The following is a 5808-nucleotide window of genomic DNA, read 5'->3' as shown; positions in this document are numbered from 1 at the left end:
AAGTGTGCAGTCACAGTATGGGGAGAGCAATTACAGTCACATAACAATGTATGTATAAATTTTTGTATGGGGAGAAAAAAAAAAAGAAACAATGGCATTGAAGGAGGAAGTCCAAGCAGCACTGAAGGCAGTGGCGAAAAACAAGGCACCAGGAAATGACGGCATACCAATTGAGATGTTTCAACAGATGCAACGCTGGAAGCACTCACTGGTCTATGCCAAGAAATTTGGAAGACAGCTACCTACCCCACCGACTGGAAAAGATCCATATTTGTGCCCATTCCAAAGAAAGGTGATCCAACAGAATGCAGAAATTTTCGAACAATATCATTAACATCACATGCAAGCAAAATTTTGCTGAAGATCATTAAAAAACTGTTGCAGCAGTATGTCGACAGTGAACTGCCAAAAATTCAAGCCAGATTCAGGAGAAGACATGGAACTAGGGATATCATTGCTGATATAAGGTGGATCTTGGCTGAAGGCAGAGAATACCAGAAGGATGAAAGATGTTTACCTGTTTTTATTGACTATGCAAAAGCATTTAAATGTGTGGATCATCACGAAGTATGGACAACATTGCAAAGAATGGGAATTCCAGAACACTTAACTGTGCTCATCAGGAACCTGTACATAGACCAAGAGGCAGTTGTTGGAACAGAACTAGGGGATACTGCATAGTTTAAAACCAGGAAAGGTGTGCGTCAGGGTTGTATCCTTTCACCATACTTATTCAACCAGTATGCTGAGCAAATAATCCGAGAAGCTGGACTATATTAAGAAGAATGCAGCATCAGGATTGGAGGAAAACTCTTTAACAACCTGTAATACTCAGATGACACAATCTTGCTTGCAGAAAGCGAAGTGGACTTAAAACACTTAGTGATGAAGATCAAAGACTACAGCCATCAGTGTGAATTACACCACAACATACAGAAAACAAAAATCCTCACAACTGGACCAATAAGCAGCATCATAATAAATGAAGAAAATATTGAAGTTGCCACCTGGTAGCCTGATACCAGCTGACTTCAGGGATGAATAGGAGAATGATTTAATCAACCATGCCTATGCAATGAGGCCTCAATCATGACTAGGTAATGAAGCCAACAGAAGCTCTGGACATGGAAGCTCCATGAGCTTCCTGGTTGGTGAAACATATCAGTACACATGGGAGGGTAGTAAGCTCTTTGGGACATGGAAGCTTCACTTTGGGAACCCTTCCATACCTTGTCCTGTGTGTCTCTTCCATGTGCTGATCCTGATTTGTATCCTTTATGTTATAATAACTGTAATAATAAGTATATCACTATCTGTGAATTCTGTGAGTCATTCCAGCAATTAATCAAACACAAAGGGGTAGCCGGAGCCAGCAGGTCAGAAGTGAAGGAGCCCAGTAGGGCTCTGAGCTTGTGGCTGGCATCTGTCTTTTTGGCGGGCTGAAGGACTGTGTCCTTTTAACTTGTGAAATCTGACCTAGCTCCAGGTGGCAAAGGTCAGAGAAATAAGTGTTCCATATTGCAGCTGGTGTCAAACTGAACAGAGAAGTAAACAGTAAGGATTTTTATTTGGTTATTATTATTATTTCTTTATATACATACATTGGGAATAATATACAGGTGATACCATCCAATGCTGTAAGGAAGCTTATACTCTAACTGGGAATAAAGACATTGAGCAAGTGGTTATTCCATCAGCCTAAAGGAAAAGCATGCTGTAATTCTGGGCTGTGAGAAAATGGTCGTTCTGATTCTCTCTTGGGTGCCAAGTTAGTCCAGGCTGTAGAGAAACCAAAATGAGGTCCCAATCTTCTCACGAGTGGGACCCTCCCCAAGATCCCACAACGTTTAAAGGGTTTTGGTCAAACAATTCGTTAAACTTCCCATAGCAGTAGCATCTTATCTGCCCCCGGGGCTTCTTTCAAAAGTGTAACACACTCTTTAGAGCATCCTCTTGTTGAAATTCTGTCTTAAAAGGAAGACCACAAATGTTATTGTGGTCACAAAGTCCTTCCTGACTCTGCCCCACCAGATGGGGTCATGCCCACTTCTGAGTCTCTGTGGCATTGAGTTGGACTCAGTTCATGATGATTTACATATTCTTTCTTGTTTTAGAGATATCTAAGTGCATCTTGAAGGAATCCTGGTGGCACAGTGGTTAAAGCACTCAGCTGCTAACTGAAAGGTTGGTGGTTCAAACCCACCAGCTGCTCTAAGGGAGAAAGTTGCGGCAGTCTGCTTCTGTAAAGACTTACAGCCTTGGAAACCTTATGGGGGCAGTTCTACTCTGTCCTATAGGGTCACTATGAGTCAGAATCGACTTGATGATAGTGGATTTGGGTGGGTAAGTACATCTTAGGAGTCCCTAGGTGGCACAAATGGTCAAGCACTCAGCTACTGACAGAAAGTTTGACTGTTCAAATCCACCCAAACTCACCTCAGACAAAAGATCTACTTCCAAAAGATCACAACCATTGAAAACCCTATGGAACACAGTTCTACTCTGAAATACATGGGGTTATCATGGTCAGAATTTACTTGGCAGGAACTAGTTTCATTTTTTAAGTACTAAAGTACACCATAGGGGACCTTGGTGGTTTATGGTAGAAATCTTCCTTTCCATGCAAGAGATCCAGGTTCGATTCCCAGCCAATGCACCTCATGCAGAGCCACCACCAGTCTGTCAGTGGAGGCTTGTGTGTTACTGATACTGAACAGGTTTCAGCAAAACTTCCAGACTAAAATGGATTAGGAAGAAAAGCCTGTCAATCTACTTGCAAAAATTAGCCAGTGAAAATCCTATAGATTACAATAATCTGATCCACAACAAATCAGGAAGATGGTGCAAGACCAGGCAGCTTTTTGCTCCATTCTGCATGGGGTCACCATGAGTTGGGGACCAACTAGATAGCAGCTAACACAACAGTAAGTATCTTACACGCAACTGCAGAATCTAGGTCAGGGCTAACAGCTCAGAAACAATCAACTCCTCCTCAATGCCTCCTCATCCATATACACACCTCTGTGTTGTCACAGATGACCGTGTCCTGCACTACTGTCTTTCCACAGTGGTCCTCTCCCCACTGCACACTCCAGGGCCCTGGGGAGTAGGACCTGTGGTTTAATTCTTCTCTGTATCTCCCATGCCACCACAGCACCAGACACACAAGTCTTTACTATTTATTGCATGCATTTGCTATTTGTACTAATGAAGTTACTAAGTGGATATTAATAAGATGCTAAATCCATTAAAATGGGAAACATTGGGGAATTAAAAATGGAGAATTAGATTCTGAGAAATCTTGCCAGAAATGTTGAAGAGGAAGGAGAAGCAAAAACGATCTGTGAAAAACAATGGCCAACATCATTCTTAATGGAGACAGGCTGAAAACATTCCCCTTAAAAACAGGAACAATCCCAAGGTTCACCCCTCAGCCAAAGATTAGACAGGCCTGTAAAACAAAATGAGACTAATGGGACACAACAATCCAGGACAAGGACTAGAAGGCAGGAGGGGACACGAAATTTGGTAAAAGGGAACCCAAAGTTGAGAAGGGAGAGTGTTGACATGTCGTGGTTGTTAACCAATATCATAAAACAATATGTGTACTAACTGTTTAATGAGAAACTATTTGTTCCATAAACTTTCATCTAAAGTACAATAAAAAAATATTTTTTTAAAAATACAACCTAAAAAAAAAAAAACAGGAACAAGACAAGGATGCCCTTTATCACCACTCTTATCTAACATTGTGCTAGAATTCCTAGCTAGAGCAAAAAGGCAAGAAAAAGAAATAAAGGGCATCAAATTGGTAACATAGAAAACCCAAAAGACTCCATGAGAAAACTAGTGGAATTAATAACATTTGGCCGAGTAGCAAGATACAAGGTAAACATAAAAAATCAGTTGGATTCCTATACACCAACAAAGAGAAATTCGAAGAGGAAATTAGGAAAACAATACCATTTATAATAGTCCCTAAAAATATAAAATACTTAAGAATAAATCTAACTAGGGATGTAAAAGATCTATACAAAGAAAACTACAAAACGTTACTGCAAGAAACCAAAAGAGAACTACATAAATGGAAAAACATACCATGCTTATGGATAGGTAGACTCAACATTGTGAAAATGTCAATCCTACCCAAAGCAATCTACAAATTCAATGCAATCTGGATCCAAATACCAACAGCATTCTTTAAAGAGATGGAAAAACTAGCCATTAACTTTATATAGAAAGGGAAGAGGCCTCAGATGAGGAAAGCACTACTGAAGAAGAATAAAGTAGGAGGACTCGCACTACCTGACCTCAGAACCTACTATATAGCTACAGTAGTCAAAACAGCCTGGTACTGGTACAATGACAGGTACTTTGACCAATGGAACAGAATTGAGGACCCAGATGTAAATCCGTCCACCTATGATCACCTGATCTTCGACAAGGGCCCAAATTCCATCAAATGGGGAAAAGACAGTCTTTTGTTTTATTGTACTTTAGATGAAGGTTTACAGAACAGTTTCTCATTAAACAATTAGTACACATATTGTTTTATGACATTGGTTAACAACCCCACGATATGTCAACACTCTCCCTTCTTGACCTTGGGTTCCCTATTACCAGTTTTCCTGTCCCCTCCTGTCCCCTAGTCCTTGTCCCTGGGCTGTTGTGTCCCATTAGCCTCATTTTGTTTTATGAGCCTGTCTAATCTTTGGCTGAAGGGTGATCCTCGGGAGCGACTTCATTACTGAGCTAAAAGGGTGTCTGACGGCCATACTCTCGGGGTTTCTCCAGTCTCTTTCAGGACAGTAAGGAAAAGACAGTCTTTTTAACAAATGGTGCTGGCAAAACTTGATGTCTATCCGCGAAAAAATGAAACAGGACCCATATCTCACACCATACACAAAGACTAATTCAAACTCGATAAAAGACCTAAATATAAAACCAAAACCAATAAAGATCATAGAAGAAAAAAAAAGGATCAACACTAGAGGCCCTAACACATGGCATTAACAGGATACGAACCGTAACTAACAACACACAAACTCCAGAAGATAAGCTAGATAACTGGGATCTTCTAAAAATTAAACACTTAAACGCTCATCAAACACTTCATCAAAAGAGTAAAGAGTAAAGGGAACCTACAGCCTGGGAAAAAACATTTGGCTATGACAAATCTGACTATGATCTAATCTCTAAAATCTACAGGAAAATCCAACACCTCTGCAACAAGAAGACAAATAATCCAATTAAAAAATGGGCAAAGGGTCTGGGGTCTTAAAAGCCTGTGAGTGGCCATCTAAGATACTCCACTGGTCTCATCCCTTCAAAAGCAAGAGAGAATAGAGAAAACTAAAGATGTAAGGGCAAGATTAGTCCAAAGGACTAACGGACCACAACTACCACATCCTCCACCGTGGTAGACTGAGTCCAGTACAACTAGATGGTGCCCGGCTACCACCACTGACTGCTCTGGCAGTGATCACAATAGAAGGTCCTGGACAGAGCTGGAGAAAAATGTAGAACAAAATTTTAACTCACAAAAAAGACTAGACTTACTGACCTGACAGAGACTGGAGAAGCCCTGAGAGTATGGCCCTCAGACACCCTTTTAGCTCAGTAATGAAGTCACTCCTGAGGTTCACACTTCAGCCAAAGATTAGATACGCCCATAAAACAAAATGAGACTAAATAGGCACACCAGCCCAGGGGCCAGGACAAGAAGGCAGGAGAGGACAAGAAAGCTGGTAATAGGGAACCCAAGGTCGAGAAGGGGAAAGTGTTGACATGTCATGTGGTTGGCATCTA

The 5808-nt window shown here is 41.0% G+C and overlaps 1 protein-coding gene across 1 annotated transcript in view; it reads right to left on the bottom strand.

Annotated features, from left to right (window-relative positions):
- The window catches only part of CD38 (CD38 molecule), a 71073-nt gene that overhangs the window by 52684 nt on the left and 12581 nt on the right, over positions 1-5808 (bottom strand). The gene's annotated exons all lie outside the window — the stretch shown is intronic.

Source organism: Trichechus manatus, unplaced genomic scaffold, assembly GCF_000243295.1.
Source record: "Trichechus manatus latirostris isolate Lorelei unplaced genomic scaffold, TriManLat1.0 scaffold00343, whole genome shotgun sequence".
Classification (NCBI taxonomy): Eukaryota; Metazoa; Chordata; class Mammalia; order Sirenia; family Trichechidae; genus Trichechus; species Trichechus manatus.
The sequence above is the reverse complement of the archived record's forward strand: the minus strand, read 5'-3'. Positions and strand labels throughout refer to the sequence as shown.